The 19,113-nt window shown below is 48.8% G+C and overlaps 1 long non-coding RNA gene across 1 annotated transcript; it reads left to right on the top strand.

The window, feature by feature from the left end:
* Positions 1–336: 336 nt before the first annotated feature.
* LOC137480885 (uncharacterized) lies at positions 337–18,718 on the top strand. The gene is made up of 4 exons (XR_011003156.1): positions 337–699; positions 14,515–16,318; positions 18,147–18,316; positions 18,599–18,718. It is a non-coding gene; the product is annotated as an uncharacterized lncRNA (long non-coding RNA).
* Positions 18,719–19,113: the final 395 nt, after the last annotated feature.

Below are 19,113 nucleotides of genomic sequence, written 5' to 3'. Positions count from 1 at the left end.
GGGACGGGAGCTGCTCTTCGTTCTTCAGTCTTTCTGAGACAAATGCAGAGTGTCGTGGAGGCAGCTGCAGGTGCCAGGGGGAGCAGGGTGCCTGAAATGCCACCTCAGGCTGGCCTCGGTCACTCAGCTTTCATGGCCTGCTCTCTGCAGAGAGCGGGGTCACCCTGTGGTTACACCACACTGGGGCCAAGTTTGTTCTGCTTGGGAAGGTGCAAAAAGGCAGCACTGCCAGCCAAGGCTGGGCTTGTCCCTGATGATGAGTCCATGCACAGCATCACCTACCTACCAGCACTTGAGTCCCACGAGGGCAGCCCTCAGGGAGCCCATGATCAGCACCAGCCTCACCACCTGTGACCCCAGTGTTTAGAATTCTCAGTTTTGACCAAAAATTATTCAGTTTTCATTAAAGCACCTCAGTGTGGGCTGATTGAGGCTGGGGTTGTAAATGGACAGATCTCCTGGGGTTTTGTCATGGGTGGGCAGAGCCTGGAAAAAACCAAAGCTGTCATGAGAACATGGGAATTTGTCATCCAGAAGGGAGTTGCTGAGACAACTGTGGAGTATCTCACACTGTATTTTTCACACTAATGCCAGATGGCCAGGAATGGGATCCCCCACGTTCTCCTCCCAGTCTGAGAAGACAAGAAAATAAACAAGGAAAATGTCTGTGCTGATGGCATCTGTTGGCTCTCTCATAAGGTGAGTCACTGCTTTTGATTGCTGAAATAATTAGGATTTAATTTTAATTGGATTCTCATGTTAACCCTTCCTGCACCAGGGAACCCAATCATCCTTTTAATTCCTGGCAGGAGTTGGAACTGGATGATCTTTAAGGGAGGGACTCCCAACCCAAACCATTCTGGGATTCTGGGATTTTGTGGAAAATGAGACTTGGCAGCAATTCCAGGCCAGGACATTTTACACCAGCTGGGCTGTTGGTGTGGAACCCCATCCCTCTGCTGCTCCCATCACCTACAGGACCATCCTGAGGATGATCAAGACTCAGTTTCCTTCCAGCTACAGGACAAGAGTGCAAGGAATTACAGGAGAAGAAACACAGGGCAGAAATCTGTGGAAATATTTGGGTGTGGGGTGCTCTGCAACAGGTTTTATTTGGGAGGTGCTTGACACATACAACCCATGCTCCCTGAGATCCTTGCACTCCTGCCAGACATGTGTGCACATACATTTATTTTTAAACTCTTACACGCAGCATTTCCTACCTGGCTGGTGCACCAAAGCGGTTATTTTCCTTAGCAAATAAGGAAAAAAGCCTGGTAAGTATAAATGTGTTTCTTAACAGCCTTGTTTGTGACAAAATTGCCAAGTATCGGGCTGCGAGTATTTGAGTCACATTTGGACAGCAAAGCCCACTGCACTCAGCTTTCATTACAATATTTCTCTCAAGCACAGCCTGTCTCTCATGTTTTTCTGAACATTGTTTAAAGAACTGATGAAAGGACTGAAAACTTTTCAAACTTTCCTTTTCTTGGGTCTCTTCAGCTCAGTCTTTCATCACTCAGTCAATAAACAGTGGAGGACTCTTCTGAACTGCAGTGGGGGCAAGGAGGAGAAGGGGAAATTAATGATATCACCAAATTGAAACTCTTTCAAGTTCCCTTTAATTGCAGAGGGCACAGGGAGCTCATTCAGTTTTAATTCTCTGATCTCTTGCTGTCCCCAAGGGACCAATCTGCCTCTCCTCCCACACCGCACGCGATTTTCCCGGGGTGGGATCCTGGCTCCTTGCTCAGGGCTCCTGTGCTGTGCAGAGCCCTTCCCGGTGGGATTTTGGCAGTGGAACAGTAGCCACAGCTGCCCACTGAGGTGGTCACGCTGCCCTTGGGCACCACACAGGGCTGATCCTGCTCCATCAAGCCCCTGGTGCCCGTTTGGGGCCTCAGCTGCCCATCTGTGGGCTGGGGATCACAGGATCTCACACTGATTTTAGTTGGAAGGACCTTAAACCTCATCCAGTTCCACTCTGGCCATGAGCAGGGACACCTTGCACTGCCCCAGGGTGCTCCAATCCCTGTCCAACTGAGCCTTGGACACTGCCAGGGATCCAGGGGCAGAAACAGCTGCTCTGGGCAGGTGAGTGCCACATATCCAAGCAGTCCAAAGTTAAAAGAGAAAACAATAAAACCCCCCAGAACATCCAAAAATTGCTGCTGTGCACTGAGGAGCTTCAGCTGAAGGTACCAAGCATTCCCTGGCTGTCTTTGTCTCATGGAAAAATTCAGTGCAAGAGACTGAAAACTGCTCAAAGAGCCATTCCCACCATGGAAAAGCCTGAGGATTATCATCACAACAGGTCCCTGGGCAGAAACATGAAGCATAAAGCTTTAAATTCAAGTCACACTGATAAGAATAACAAATAAAGAGACCAAATTCCCTTAAAAATGGGATTACCAAGGCCATGGGGAAGAAATATTTTAAAGGAAGTTAAAGAGAAGTTAATCTGCTTTTATGTAATTTGTTTTCCTATTCTTCCTGAACTGGCTTGCTTTGGAGACAGCTGCTTTCAAGGTTTACAGCCGTGCATATGGTTGGGAGGGCTGGAATTGGCAGCCCTTGGCCTGACAGAATAATGGCTAACTGGAAAAATGGCTGGGTAGGTAATTTACAGATGATACGACCACATCAAACCCAGTGAAACACAGCCCATTCATTTTTACAGCCTCCAGACTGCTGCCTGTTGTGATCTGTCCCTCTTGATGGCTCTGCTGTCACACAGCCCTTCCCCTCCCGTCCCACGGGCAGGATCCCATGGAAATGCTCATTCCTGGAGGGTTGGACACGGATGGGGCAGGATCTCATGGAAATCCTCATTCCTGGAGGGTTGGATATGGATGTGACAGGATCCCATGGAAATCCTCATTCCTGAAGGGTTGGACACAGATGGGGCAGGATCCCATGGAAATGCTCATTCCTGGAGGGTTGGACACGGATGGGGCAGGATCTCATGGAAATCCTCATTCCTTGCGGGTTGGATATGGATGGGGCAGGATTCCATGGAAATCCTCATTCCTGGAGGGTTGGACACGGATGTGACAGGATCCCATGGAAATCCTCATTGCTGGAGGGTTGGACACAGATGGGACAGGATCCCATGGAAATCCTCATTCCTGAAGGGTTGGACACGGATGTGACAGGATCCCATGGAAATCCTCATTGCTGGAGGGTTGGACACAGATGTGACAGGATCCCATGGAAATCCTCATTCCTGAAGGGTTGGACACGGATGTGACAGGATCCCATGGAAATCCTCAGTGCTGGAGGGAAGTTTGGACATGGATGCCAAAGCATCTGCACATCTGAGCATGCTGGGTGGCCACAGGGCTGTCACACATCACCCATTCCTCTCCCAGCCTTCTGGGCTCCCAGCCCTGTGGGATTTCCTGGGATTTGGGTGGCCCAGCAGGTCTCACGCATCCAGCTCTCCAAGCTGTGCTTGCTCCAAAAGAAGCCAAAAACCCCTTGGCTTTGAGATTTCCCAATTGTCTGGGTTTGAACCCAAATTGCCTAAGGTGAAGCAAGCACAAGTCCAGCGATAAAGCTTGGGAGCACCAACAGTGTTTAAACTTCTGCAGATATTCCATTCCTCCCTGTTGGAAAATGGTCTGGGAAAAGTTGTCTTTCAAAAAATGAGTGCTTTTCTGAATGCACTGTAATTTTAAATCTGGGCAGAACGTCTTTGTGCTGTTTTTCTCCCTCAGTTTTTCTCAATGGGGGAAATGACAGTAAAGAGGGAGAGTGGGAACATGGAATGCAGACATAGAATCTGGAAAAATGGGCTTTCTCTATGACCTGGACATATTTCACCTTCAAGAAAATGGCTTTCTATATAAATCTCCATTTATTGTGGACATAGCAGTTGTTATTTTCTCCTTGGAAAAAAAAAAACAAAAAGCAGAAGGGTTGTGTTAAGCCTTCTTGTTCTTCCCTCAGAAAACAGAGAGGTGGCAAAGCCCAAGGATGCTGAGGTGATTCATGGTGCGGCACACAGAGATGTCTCTGTTCATTCCTGGGATTACAGAGGAGGCTTCCTCGAAAATGCCCTTTAGGTGGGCAGTAAAATCCATCCTGCACCTGTGTGTTGGGAATTGTCAGTGTGTGAGGAACAAATGGCAGCCCTGGTCTGAGGCTCACTCCTGTTCTGCCCTGGGGCTGAGGATTTGTTGAGGCTCAGCCCCTCCTGATGTTATTCCTGTGTTTGCTCCCTCTCACACAGGGAATTCAGGAGGACCTGGTGGGATCCTGGTGGGATCCTGGTGGGATATGCTCTCCTGGGTTAGAGAGGGTCCCAACGCTGCTGGAGCTTTGCTTGGATTGATTTCTCCAGCTGCAGAGTCCCAGCCTGGGCTGGCACAGGACGAGATGACTCCAGGGTTGCAGTGAGTGTAAAAACTGCCGTGCCACTTCCCAGCCACGGTGCCAGGACTTTCCTGGAGTGGAATCCAGAGCTTTGGACACGTTGCTGAGGGGTGCTCACACTAGCCAGGCTGCTGGAACTCCCTTGAACATGAGCTTGGCTGTCAGGACATGTGTGGAGCATTTCCTGCTCTTGGCTCGTGCACAGTGTGGGATTACTCTGAGTTCACACCAGACTCTCTCCTTGTAGCTGGAAGTGAATTATTTGCTCGTCAGCGGTGCAGAAAGGTCTCAGTGCTCCTGCACTGTGGGACAGCTTGGGCTTCTCCACAGGATGGAACCTGCCTGCTTTACCCCATGCTTGGCAGACACAGAGCACCTTCAAGGTGGCCCAGAGGACGTGGGATTAGGGAAATCTCCAGATGTTGTAAGAAAAATATTCATCCTTTTTTTTGTTGTTGTTGTTCTCACTTGCAGCACCACCAGCTGGGGCTGGACCAGGAGTGGGGTTCAGAGGCAAACAAGGCCAGGCTGCTCTGCCCTGAACTTAAATATTTCAGATTTTCAGTTACTCTCTCCTGGTAATATTTTGTTGTACAAGGTGGAATGGATATTCAGAAATATGGAAACAGTATTGTTACAGTGAGGCACCTCCAGCCCCACCAGATGGGTGAGGAGAGCAGGAAAGCATTGCCCAGGTGTGGGCAGCTGTGGGGGTATGGAAAGAGATGGATATTGGAGCCATGGGTACTGTGGGCAGGTTTTTTCTCTGTAGACAGGGGCAGTGCTGGGTGTAGACTTGAGATAAGTTTTGCACCACTCTAATATCAGTGGGATGAAACTATTTTATAGCAGAGACTGAAAATTCAGGTGGGAAAAGGTGTAGAGGATGTCCCTAGAGCCTGGTGTCCATTCCCTGGGCCACTGATGAGTAGGACCATGGGTTTGAGTTCCACTTCCTTCCTGTTTTCTGTTTAAACTGGAAACAAGGATTATAGTGTTTGGTTTGAGATTTTAATATCCAAGGACAGATTAAGACAACAGCAGCCTGATGTTATATGACCATTAAATACTAAATGCTATCAAAATCTCCAGCAGCATCAAATCAAACCCTAAATCCTAAAAGCTTTATATTTTTCCCCCCCAAAATTACACAAGAGTATCACCTTTGGAGCCGTGTTGTTCTTTGTTCAGCAATAAATGAGCAATTCCTGGAGAAATCCCACTTGGGGTAGTCCTGGCCCTCCCTCGGCCAAGCCCTGGGTGAAAGGCAGATTCTCATGGCTCAATTACAGAGCCACTAAACAAAATGGAAATGTTGATGTTCATTATTGATTTTATCCTTTGCTGCTCTGGAATGGTGCTAGTGGGAGCTGTTGTAATCAGATTACCTTAAAACTTACTTACAGAACGAAGTGCTTAATTTATCCCCCCTTTTTCCTTTCCCAAAGCAATAAAACAGGAAGGGATCAGCTGTGCTTCCTGTAGAGCAGCCCTTCTCTTTTTGGTTTTCTTGCTGTGTTTATGTAATTCATCTTTTATCACTCTCAAAATCTTTTTTTAAAGCATTTTGCATTTGTTATATCTCCTCAAGTAATCGCTCATATTGGTTATGGAATAGAATAGACTGTGATTGTTGGAGATATAACTGCAAAATGTTTCAAATTTCTGGGAATATCCATTGAAAACTACATTTACGGAACATCCATCTCCAACTCCCTGTGCTGTCGGGTCACAGCTCTGTGTCTCTACAGCCTGGATGGCTTTGGGATTCAAGTCAGCCAGGCTGATTCTGGTTTAACTGAGGATCTGGGAAGTGCTGCATTTTGAGTGATATATCCTCTCATAATCTGGGAGGTTAAATGGTTTTTCTGATTTGATTCTTTACTGCCTTCCCCATTTCACATCAGATGAAACCGGCTGTGAAATGACAGCAAATGCAAGTGGCACATTTGTGTGCTGAGTGCCTGCAGCAAGCACGGGGGAAGAGGAATTGGGCTTTAATTGCCCCTCATTAGTCATATGCTGTGTACAATACAAGTGGCATTTCAGTGGGCAAGGTGTCTGAGAAAGCCAGCCCCTGTCCTTATCCCAGGCTGCTTGTGGGGCTGGAAGTGGCTCTGACTCGGGGCACCAAAGTGCCCAGTTCCTGCCAGGTCTGTGGTCCTGCAAGCTCTGCCCCTTGGCTGGGCTCGGGGAGGGTGGGTGAGCATGATCAGAGAATCCCAGAATGGTTTGAATTTGGAGGGACCTCAAAGCCCATCCAATCCCACCCCTGCCATGGCAGGGACACCTCCCACTGTCCCAGGTGCTCCCAGCCCCAGTGTCCAGCCTGGCCCTGGGCACTGCCAGGGATCCAGGGGCAGCCACAGCTGCTCTGGGCACCCTGTGCCAGGGCTGCCCACCCTGACAGGGAACAATTCCTGCCCAGTATCCCATCCATCCCTGCCCTCTGGCAGTGAAAGCCATTCCCTGTGTCCTGTCCCTCCAGGCCTTGTCCCTAGTCCCTCTCCAGCTCTCCTGGAGCCCCTTTAGGCCATGGAAGGAGCTCTAAGGTCTCTCGGGATCCTTCCCTTCTCCACCCTGTTCTTGCTCTGTTCTGTGTTCTCATTCATGTCCTCTCAAGCCCCTGGTGGGCACCTGATCCTGAGCAAAGCACTCAGCCCAGGCCATCTCCATGCAAAAGCTTGGAATCGTGGAATGCTTTAGGTTGGTAAAGCTCTTTAAGATCATCGAGCCCCACCACACAGCAGCACTGTTCTGACGGTGCTGCTACCCCAGGCTGATCAGACTGTGACCCTGCCCTGATCCTGTCCAAGTGCCACCCCACAGGGGAACCTGCCTTTCATAGGAACAAGACTTTAAATCTGTGGCTTTATCACATTTAACCCTCTCCTTGCTGTGTCCTGCCTGCATTCCCTGCCATTCCTTGGCAGCGAGCAGCTCTGATCCCAGCTCTTCCCATCACTCCTCTCCCTGACCAGCACTTTGGAAGGAGGGTGGAGATTTCTGTGGCTGAGCAGATGGCAGCAAATCTTGATACCTGCATTTCATAGCCTGGCCCGTGGGGTTAGAGTGATGTATTTACTCCAGCACCTAAAGTCAATGAATTACATCCAACCCTGCAAATGGTCATAAATATGATAGTCTGTGTGAGCTGAGGTAATAGCCTGCTTTATGTATGTGTTTATCTTCCCTGCATTGCATACACAATGTGCATTATGTCAGGGAGATGACAAAGAGCAGCCATAATGCTCCTCAACTGCATATTTCTTCTTAGTTTATGGCTGAGGCTCGGAGTTATCTTATGCAGAGCTGGCTGCAGTGGTTTAATATAAATTAACATACTTAGAAAATGTCAAGGAGCATTAATTGACAATTTCAGAGGCCTACCTTGCTAAATACCAGTTCAGTTCTGAAGCCTGTCTCTGCAAGCTTAAAATATGGAAAATAATGCTTATTCATGAATGGCTTATGTAACTTGGCATTAATTACGTGGCAGCGAGTGCTGGCTGTCACAGATGGTCTCTCTACAAAACCAGGTGCCAAAAATAAAGTTTCAAGTCCCACAAGGGAACTTCTGGGCTGGGTACTCAGCACTTTGGAAAAGCAGGGCACATCATCTTGTGTGGAAATACCGACTTACTAACCTAATTCTGGACCCACTTTTGGCAGAGGATTGGCCTATATAAAAATATTTCACATCAGCACCTTCTCCTGCACCTCAGACGAGGGGATCCACGGCAGGAAGCTGGTGTGCCCCCAGCCCAGCACTCCCCACCTGGAAAACGGAGATGACACTGAATAATCCTGTTGATAAAAAGTGAAACAAGCTGAGGTTTTTAGCTGAACAATTAGCACAGTGTTGGTGGTTGCTCTGCCTGCCCTCCAGCCTGAGCTGTGTCACAGCTGGCAGCAGCTGGTTGGTGTGGAGGTGCTCAGCTGAATGCTAATTGTTGATTAATATAACCCTGGGTTATGAACCCCAGTTTCTCTCTTTAGGGTTTTTTTTTCTTCTCCATCACCAGGAAGGTGCTGCTGTCTCTCCAAGGTTTCCTGCTCCTCATTCCAGCTGGGAGCACTGCCAGCTCCACAGCTCCTGGGAACTTCCCTGCCTCCCTAAACAAAGTTAAGCAAGGCTGAAAGATGAGATTTGAAGGCATTTATTGATTTTGCTTTAATATTCTGTTATTTCTTTTCCCATCAATACCCTATTTGCTTTATGCAGTGCACTGTGGTGTAAGTATATTCCCAGAAAATGATGCACATAATGTTATCTCAAATGTGAGCATATGGATATCAAATGAAAGCTGGGCTGTAAATCACTGAAAATCAGGAATGGCAGCACCATCCAGGCAGCTGCACTCTGAGCTATCCCTGCTGTGTTCCTGAGCTGGAGTGGGAAGGGCAGCCCTTCCTGAGGGCTGGGTTTGCTCGGCATCACTGGATGCTGCCGTGTTTGGGCCCCAGAGCTCTGCAGTGATGGGTTTCTATGGCAACTGGCTGGCACCTGCCCTGTGCCCCCAGCTTTTACCTACTTGGGTTGTTGGGTTTTTTTGCCAAACGGACCCTTCTTTCATGATTTCCCTCTTTCTTTGTGTTGTTGCTGTTGAAGTACTTTCTGCGGTCTCTAAGTTAAGTCCTCCCCTGAGATCAGGGCAAAACTGAGCATAGAAATGCTCTCCTGGACTAACAGCAAGTGTTTATTGCCCTGAACGCCCCTGCTCTCCTCTTCCTGCTGCTTTTCCATCCCCTACTCCTCCCATCCCAGGGACCTGTGGGGATACAACCTCTCCAAATCCCAGACTGGTTTGGGTTGGAGGGACTTTAAATCCCACCCAGTACCACCCCTGCCATGGCAGGGACACCTTCCACTGTCCCAGGCTGCTCCCATCCCAGTGTCCAGCCTGGCCTTGGGCACTGCCAGGGATCCAGGGGCAGCCACAGCTTCCCTGGACAGCCCATTCCAATGCCTGACCATCCCTGTGGGGATCTCCCATGCCAACCCAACAGGGTCCGCTTTTAAATACAATCCCGGGCATCATTTCATCTTCTCTTGCTTGAAACCTAAAAAAGAGATTAAAAATTGCTTTAACCCATCTGCAAAGCGACTGCTTCAAATTAAATTCTGTGCTAAACCCAAAGGAAGTGTAATTGAGAAGAGACTAGAGGAGCTCACCCTGGGAACAGGGAGATGAGGAATTCCCTGGGATGGTGGGGCCATGGTTCCTGTGTCACCCCAAATTGTCCCCACGGGCACTGAGGCAGTTGTTGCTGTCCTTGTGAAGCTTTCAAATATCTCTTTCCCCTTCTGGGTGAGACCCTTCCTCCAAGATCGCACCCATGGCAATGACAGAATTCAGCTCAGCCCTCAGGAACTGAGGAAAACTCTCCTGATCTGTGTTCCCAGAGGTGCTGCTCAGGGAAGGTGTCTCTGCTGGAGACACTCTGGACACTGCAGAGAGCAGAGCCTGGCTCTGGTGGGCCATGACCATGAAATTGCCCATGAAAAGGGAATCTATTGTTCATCATGCTAATTAGTAACCCCACAGGTTTATTTAAAGGTCACTGGAAAGCCATGAGAAATATTTTAGATGGGAAAAGTAAAAAAATCGAGAAGCCATAGGGGGTTTGGCTGATTTAGTAGAATGTTATTGCTGATATTTAAGATACTTTCTGAGACGTGCATTAAATTAATAAAGGACATGAAGGAGTGTTTTAATATAACTTAGTGTGAAAGTAGCCCTCAGAATTTATTTTATTCATAGATTTTTGCATCAAAGGTCCTATAATGATTAATTTTCAAACTTACAGGTTTAAACAGCAAAATAAAAAATAATAGCTCCGAAGCTGCTTTGAAATACTTAATAAAATGGTTCTTTAAAGAACTAAATGGCCTCCTAACACCTCTGGCACTTCAAAGAACAGTGTTCTTTGCAATGTTTCTATTCAGTTTTCTGCACTCTGCAAGGCTGGCTCGCTGTATAGGGCACGGAAATATTTTCAAATGGGCAAAACCAAGGTATTGTTATAGCCCCACAAAAGCCTGGGCTGAAAACCTGCACTGAGTGCTTGGGAGGGCAGGAGTTAATCTGATGGTGCAGAAGGTTGCTCGGCCTTCCAGATTCCAGCACAAACTCAAAATACAGTCAGTTGGAAAGGGTGTTGCTGTTCTGAGGGATGCCTGATGTGGGGCTGCTGCAGAGGCACTGAGGGACTGACACAGCCCCACATCCAAATGCTTTTTGTAGGAAAATTCATGTCTCTCCATGGACAAAAAGCATCTTTGTGTCAAACCCAAGGGGTGTAAAATCAGAGGTTCCCCTGGAGAGTGCCCAAGCGTCCCCTTAATGGCTATTGGAGGGGGGGAAATTCCTCCTGGGATGCTCCAGAGGTAAGAGAGAAATTCCTCCTTAAATACCCTAAAATAAGAGCAGGACTTGGCCCCTTGCAGCTCCTGGGGAGGCAGGGGGCAGCTGAGATCCAGGCTTGAATCCTGTTACAGGAGGGCTCCCAATTGTAAAGTCAAGCATGCAGAGGATTAATTGCCAGCAGGTGTCAAAGATAAGAAATTCCTCTCTGATCTGGGCAGGGGGTAACTCTGAGTATTTCCCTGTATTGTTCTGTTCTTACCATTGTTCAGGGGGACAGAAGATGAAAATCTACGTGGGGAAATGGGATAAACAATTTTGCTGCTGTCAGAAAAGGAGAAAATGCAACACAAGGCTTCAAAGGGGAGAAACTGTTAATTAGGAAATTACTGCTTCAAAAAAATATCAGTGGGGAGGTCAGAGAGTTGTGAAGAGCCGGCATGTAGATTCACGACCTGCCCTGAGCCAAGGGTTACACACAACCCGCCCCAGCAATTTACTCGGGTTCCTTCCTCCTTGTGCTGTGGGAAAATGAGTGAATTTCGCAATTAGTGGAGCTGCTGATTGACTCCTGGCCATCCCCAGCTCCTCGCCCCCTGCCTTGGGGCTGCCCTTGTCCCTGAAGCCCCGGGCACAGGGCTCAGCCTGGGAGGTCCTGCCACCACCTCTGCTCCTCAGGTGGAGGTGCAGAGCTTCACCAAGCCTTTAATGAGGGGGCTGGTCTCTGTGGAGAGCAAAAAACAGAAGGAGGGCCTTTAGAAGGTGATTTCCTGCAGCCCCCAAGGCACTTGGCTGGTTTTGTTGTCTTTGCAGGTGGCAGGGAAAGCAATTCCTGTTGATAGGAGCAGGGCATGAACCTGAGGGAAGGACCTTGCTGTCCATGGGGTGTCCTGGGAGCATCCACGAAGGGAATTTCTGCTGAGGACCAGCCCTCTGCAAATGCAGGTTTTGTTTGCTCTCCATGCACACAAAGAAACCCTGAGAAGGTCACCGGTGAGTTAGCCCCTGGCATGGAGCTGTGGCAGCAGAGGGTCAGGCTGGGATCAGGAAAAGGTCAGGGAAAAGGAGGATGCTGGCACTGCCCAGGCTCCCCAGGGAATGGGAACATTCCCAAGGCTGCCAGAACTCCAGGGGTGTTTGGACAGCACTGCCAGGGATGCACAGGGTGGGATTTGGGGTGTCTATGCAGGAGCTGGACCCTGATCCTTGTGGGTCCCTTCCAGCTCAGGATATTCCCTGACTTCCTGAAGGAACTCACCTGACCAGTCTGATACTGGTGCGGAGTATCAAACCCAGCATCCCAGCAGGAACAGCCAGCTGAGAGAGGAACGGATTAAAATAATGGACTGGTTTGGGTTGGAAGGGACCTTACAGATCATCTCATTCCAGCCCCCTGCCATGGCTCTTGCAGATCCTTAGGACACACAAAACGCATCATTTCAATCATCACATTTCATATGTGACAGAAAAGCCATGGCACCCCTGTAACAAAGCAAAGCAGGGCCTGAAATGATTAACTACAGCCAGAAATAATGAATTATGTGGTAAGTGCCACAGTTGGGGCACAGATGGGGCTGTTCCAGAGGCCTGGGGTGTCTGAGGCAATGATGCTGCCCTGAGATGTGGTTTGGTACATACGTCACAAACCAACGTGGCTTCAGGAGTTTTGCCATCACCCTCAGCAGGAGCTGAGGCACAATCATTATTTGGGGCCCTCTCTGCAGTATTTGCATGGATGAAAATGGCCAGTGGGCCTTTGGGGTTTATTTAAAATGGAGAAAAGCGTTGCTGCAGCCTCGCGTGCCTCTGCCAGCAGAAGGCTCCCGGCCCACACAGCCCTAGAAAAGCCAAGCTCGGGTTTAAATTAGCACCCAGCCCTTTGCCAGAGCACATGGGAGCAGCAAAGCAGGCAAGGAGTGGGTTTGGGAGTGCCTGAGGGGCTGGCAGCAAGCGGGAAAGGACGTTCATCCTGAGCAGGAGACACAGCCCTGAACACCCAGCCGAGAAAGGAGAGATCCCTCTGCTTCCTGCTCTCCTCCTGCTGGGGCTGTGCATCCTGGGTGGGTTTACAACACAGAAACAACCCTGAAATGCCATTTAATGGCATTCTCCAGTCTCCCCTCTTCCTGGAAATATCATTGTCAGCTTAGGAAAAGTCATTAGCAATGAGGCATTGAGGCCCAAGATATGAAGAACAGTTTTTAATTCCTTTCATTGTACTAAACCAATTTCTTAGGGGTATTATGGAAATCTTTGCATTTGGATTTCAACCCCAAAGTAATTAAGGAAATATTCCAGATGGATGCAATGAGGTTTTTCTTTACTCCTCTATAGGAAGGGTGCTCTGAGGAGCCACTCTCTTGAACAAGTGTGGTGAGTAATTCCTTTGCTCAGTCTCTACATCCATTTTGGATCATGCTGGTGAAATAAAAGCAAGTGGGGTTAAGTGTAGAGGAAGCTCCAATGGGCATTTTGGATTTTGACGGCTGTCCTTGACATCATAGTGGACAAGGAGAATGGCTTTAAACTGCCAGAGGGCAGGGTTTGACGGAATATTGGGAAGGAAATGTTCCCTGTGAGGGTGGCCAGGCCCTGGCACAGGGTGCCACACTGGCAGTGTCCAAGGCCAGGTTGGACAGGACTTGGAGCACCCTGGGATAATGGAAAGTGTCCCATGGCAGGGGGTGGAACAAAATGAGCTTGAACAAAATGAGATTTTTCTTTTCCAACGCAAACCATTCGGGGAGTTTTATGATCGTGTTTGTCCATCCTCCCTGAGCCCAACCAGGTAATTCCTGTGGTGCAAAGCTTGCAGAGTTCATTCTCCTGAGCAGAAGACGCAGCTCCCTATCTGGATAGGTTTCCTTTCCTTTCTTGCTGTAAGAGGAACGTGCACTCAAGCAGAATTTGAAGTCACTGGCAGAAAATAAGGCAGCGAGAGCACACGAGGGAAACTGGAGGGACTGTGCAGGTGTGAGGAGTGGATGGAATAGCAATGAGGGAGTTTGGGAAAAGACTGGGAATATGTAACACTGAAGAGTAAAAGATAAGCAAAGCAAAACGTCGGGGGCTGACAGTATCCCAGCAACAATAAATTCTGTGTGTGATAGGGCCGGCTGAGAGAGCTGGGGACTGACAGCTCTCTAATCTCCTGCCAAAATCCCTGGTCACCGGTGCCCCTGCACAATGTCAGCTGGAAGGTGAGAAGCACACACAGCTACGTGGGGCTGTGTGCAGCAGCTGCTCCAGGATCATTCCCAGGATGGGAGGTGACACTCGGAGCTGGGATCGCCGTCAGAACTGAGAATTAACTTCCCTCCCAGCTCAGGTGGAAGTGCTGCTGGGCAGTTTTGGGGTTATGTTTTCTGCCCAGAGGTGATGTTGGCCTCAGCCCATCTGCTCCCAAGGACAAGGAAGGGCTGCTGGCCACAGCGATCAGTTTATCAATGTAACAGGGCCTCTGCGGAGTCAAATAAATGTGAATTTCCTGTGGGTGAGCATCTGAGTGGCAGTAAATGGTATCAAAGAGAAGATCTGCACATTTTTTTGAGGAAGAGGAGACAGGAGGCTCACGCAGGTGGACTTAGGCAAGCAGCCAGTGCCAGGAAAGAAGGTGATAAATGGATGTCTTAGAAAAGCCTGAATGGAGGAATAATAACCATCAACAGCAGAGGACATTGAATGAGATGGATTCTCTCCTCTAGAAGCTTCCTGTTTTTATTATTGATGGCACTGCAGGTTTTATTTCTTTGCTTTTTGTACTTTTCAGTACAATCTGGTTAGGAATTCTACATGCCAAGGCAGGTGATGGAAGGATTCTGGAAGGAAAGTGAAAAATGACATAAATGAGCTGCAACAACAGCCCTGCTCTGGCAAGGAGTGCAACTGGAGGTAATCCCAAATGACAAAGGCTTTGTTTTCCTAGTTACCACTAAAACATCACGGAAAGAATCTCAGGACAGGAAAAATCCCTGTTTCCATGGGATTTCTGGTTAACTGACCCATTTTTCCCCTTCTCCAATATCCTAGACCTGATTTTAAAGGTAACTGAACACCAAGAGGTTTGGATTAGCACATAAAAATTCACTGCTGCCCTCTCCAAACTCTTCACTCTCTTCAAACTCTTTGTAAACTCTTGCACATCTTTTAAATTGGGAAATTCTGTCCTGTATCCTCTGGTGAGGGCTGCTGAAGTGGGTGCAGTGGGATCTCACAGAGAGGGAGGCAGCGTGCTGCTGAGTAATGGTGAATTTCTCAGGAAATTAATAACTTTGGGGCTTTCTAAAGGTCACTTGAAGTTCCCCATAACTTTTACAGTTGGTTATATAAAATGAAAAGAGAGAACTCTTAGTCTAGATAACTGTCAGTCAGGTGAGATAAACTCACAAAGACTCTGGCAGGTCAAGCCACTTCAGTGACAGTTTTTGGGAAGAGACCAGTCAGCAGAGCTGCCTCCCCTGATGGGTGTCTGAAATGGAAATTCCAGCTCTCCCTCTTGCAGCAGATTTAAGTGGAAGTTCACTGCCCTGGTGGGCACCTGGATTTTATAACTGACCTCTGAGAAGTACCTGAGCCAACCTTTTGTCTCCACTGCTATAAATTAAAGCCCAGACAGGCACAGGTGAGCTGCAGTGGCTGAAGGCAGGAGTGGAAAAGACAGACTGACACCTGCCCCTGGTTTTCCAGGATCTCCTTAGGGGCAGCTCTGGATGACTCTGAAGTGGTTCAGGGGTTCAGTGGGTGGATGTTTGCTGTCCCTGCTGGGTTTGGATGTTGAGGCTCTGCAGGAGCAGGTCTGGAGCCCCCTGGCACCACAGCTGAGCTTGGTGCTGGCACAGGGACACTCCCATGGTGGAGAAGGCCTTGGCTCCAGAGGGAATCTGCTCCACCTGCAGCTTTGCAGCTCAGGAACAGAGTCGGTGCCCTGATGGTGATGCCTCAGGTTTTGGCTTTTCTATTTTTCACATTCTGTGCTGCTTTAGTGTGCAGTTCTGAGCTTCATATCAGGGGGTGGTGAGCTCTCTGCACAGAGCAGGGAGACAAAACAAATCCTTCTCCAGCTGGGCACCAAGGACAAATGATCCAAACCTCAGCCCAGGAGCACAAACAACGTGGGCTGGAGAGAGAAAAACAAGCAGGATGGGACTGCATGGGCTAAAGCTGGAATGGGACAATGAACTCCAGTGTGCCAATGGAGCAGAGCTGATCACAGTGAGAGCCCCCGGGAGCGCTCGTGCATTTTGGGACCATTTGGGTTCATCTTGGGTGCAGCCCTGGCTGGGCTCTGGTGCTGCCCAGGGTGGATCCATGGAGGAGATCCTTTGAATAAATCCCTGCTTTGTTCTGTGACTCTGCCCAGCCTCTGCTCTAGGGCAGCCTGCACAGGGCATCATTGGCAGTGCCAGTCCAGCCCGGCAGAGCCCAGTTCCTGCAGAGACCCAGACCCTGCAGAGGGAACATGGCACAAAGCATTCCATGGAAAACCATGGACAACTGCAGTCCTACACTATCAAAGTCTGGAATCCAAAGCAGCAGAATGATGTTTCCCTTTGTTAAAATAATTCCAATTCCAGGTATGTAGATTTTTTTTTTTCTAATTCTGCTGCAAATTGGCACTCGGTGATTGCCAGGAATGAGAAATGGATTGAGTTTTCCACGGTGCTGTGCTCCAGGTCAGCCTGAAAACACGGGAAATGGCAGGTTAATGGCAGTTTAACACCAATTAACGGGCCACTTTATAACAGATTAGCATTCGGAGTCTGTTCAATGGGTAATTACAATAATTAACTCTCGGAACTTGCCTGCACTTGTGAACAGAAATTTGGTGCCTCTGTTTACTCTGAGAAGGCAATGCAGGAGCAGACATGGATCATTTGGAGTGCTGGAGCCAGGCAGGATGGCAAGGGCACTAAATTCGGGCTTGCTCTTGAAATGTGCTCACAGGTGACATCCCCAGGTGGAGGGGACTCTGTCAGGGACTGTTTTAGTCCTGGCTGAGCACAGCTGAGATTTAATGTGTTGCTGGGAGAGGCAGAGCAGCCTCTGCATCCCTGGCCTCGCACAGATGCATTTCCCACCTCCTTGGGCCGGTTCTTTTCAGCATCCAGCACAATAAATCCCCTCCTGTTGGGAGCACTGACGGTGAGTGGTGTTTGGTAAGAGGCAGCTCCATCCCGATGCTCAGAAGAGCTCAACATGCAGCAGGGTGGTGTCCCAGAGTCTTTGGGAAATCTCTGAATCCTTCAGGGAATGCAGTGGTTTCCTGTGGGGCTGGAATCAGGGCTCTGGGAACAGGTCTTTGCTCACGTTGTGCTGCTGGGTTAAAGGTGTTAAAATCTTTGTAATTCTTGAGTTCCTGTTGAGTTGAGGCATCTCATTTAATTTCATTGACCTTATCTCTTAAATGCTGTGAAATCTGCTGAGAAGTGCCAAAGGTGAGCTCTAGTGGTTATTTTGAAAATATTCTGGCAGTGGACAGAGCTAACACAGCTCTGTGTCTATGGCTTCACTTCTGCATTGATGAAATAAATTAATAAAACCACTGGATCATCAGGCACCAACCCTGGGGAGCCACGGCCAAAATCCCACTTCCTCTGGGGGATGGATTCCAGTATCAGGAACCAGGGCTTGTTCTGGCAATGGGCAAAAAGAGGTTCAAATTCAAATCTGGGATTTTAAGTAGAATTGTATTGCTCACATTGTGGGGCTGGATTTTTGTCATCCAGGCTGTTCCAGGTGCAGCAATGGGCCAGGCCAAAAGCAGTCTGGGGGAAAAGAATTTGGCAGAGAAATGAGAATAACTGGTAAAGCTGAAGAAGGGTTCAAAACTCCTCAGTCCAGGGGACAAGAAACCTCAGCCTTGCTCAGAAAACTAGAAATTTATTTCCCTTCAGCATTAATAAGAACTGATTTTTCCTTCTCCTGCCTGTTCCAGGACCTTCCCTTGCTGCTCAACAGAAGGGGAGCCCTCTGCGGAGCCTCTTCAAACACAAATAAGTCCTGCAGGCACTCTGGGGGTGGGCAGCAGCTGTTTGAGAGCACAGCTGCTCGTTGTTACTCACTCCTGGCTTTTTAGAGCCAATCTCTCTCCGTGGGTGTCTCAAAGACCATTTCCTATCCCCGAGGTGCCCTGGATGAGCTGGAGATGTGTCCTGGGGAGGAGCTGCTCTGGGCTCTGAGGTGTGTCCCTGATGGGGAGGGTTTGATGGCTGGAAAAGGAGCCAGTTCCAGCTGTTTTCAGCACCAGGGTGCATCTTTGGCGCTGGGGCAATAAAGCACTTCGTGAAACAGGGAGGTCTTTGAGATGCATCAGCACTTCCCAAAGGAGCAGGGCAGCTCCTGGATGCAGAGGTGCCACAGGTCAGACATTAACCCTTAATGACCAATATTTCTGTGCCACAGATCAAACACTGCAGTGGGTTTGGGGTGCTGCCCCAGGGAGGGGAACACCTCGGACCCCTGAGCCCTTGCTGTGGTGAAAGGCTGCAGACAAAACTCCTCAGCAAATGTCTTCATAATACTTAACATTCAATGGAGCAAAAGGAGAATAATGAGCACTGCAGCCATCCCAGGTTAGTAATTACCGCCGTCATTATTAATTTTTCAGAGCAATCTCGTCAAATGAGTCATTATTATCTCAATTCCTTAGCCAGGACTGATTGATTCTTTCTCCCTGTTGTGACTAATTCCATATAATGTCTGAGTACAATATAGAGCTATAGAGCCAGTGTAATTCCAAGGCACGATAATTCTGAATAACCAAATCCCTTGCCTTCAGCTCTGTTTAGATCCGATGCTTTATACTACTTAATTGAAATAAATACCCCAATCCTGTCACTCCCTACTCTCCACAGCCACTGGAATTCCACTGGAGACAGGGATTCCTGTCAGCCTGGGATCTGCCCTGGGTGTTCCGGTGCTGGATCTGTGCTGGCACCAGGCAGGAGCTCCACAGCACTCACAGGAGCAGCTGGGTGTGCTCTGAAGGAAGTGCTGGTCATCCTCAGCTCCTCCTGATGTTAATTTGGACCATTTTTAAGGAAGGTTTTGTTGGTTTGTCTGTCCATGAAGGGGTTTTTTTTTTTTTGGAGGAAAGGCTAAAAGTGATGTTTTTTAGCTCTGTCCATTATTTCTGTCTGCAGCTGAGTGTCAGCAGAGCTGAGCATGAAGAAGTTCAGTGCAGGACAAGGGGAGGAGTGGCTGTGGGGATGGGAATGTGGCTCCTGCCTCTCTGGAAAGGGTGAGCAGAACAGCTACCCATCCTTTAGAGGAACTGGAAGCGCACTCCTTGCATTCCCCTTGAGCTGCAGGGAAGGGAAGGAGGAGGAGACCGCAGTTATTTTACATCTTTGACCTTTTTGTCTCCCAG

This window comes from Anomalospiza imberbis, chromosome 11 (genome assembly GCF_031753505.1).
Source record: "Anomalospiza imberbis isolate Cuckoo-Finch-1a 21T00152 chromosome 11, ASM3175350v1, whole genome shotgun sequence".
NCBI lineage: Eukaryota > Metazoa > Chordata > Aves > Passeriformes > Viduidae > Anomalospiza > Anomalospiza imberbis.
The sequence above is the reverse complement of the archived record's forward strand: the minus strand, read 5'-3'. Positions and strand labels throughout refer to the sequence as shown.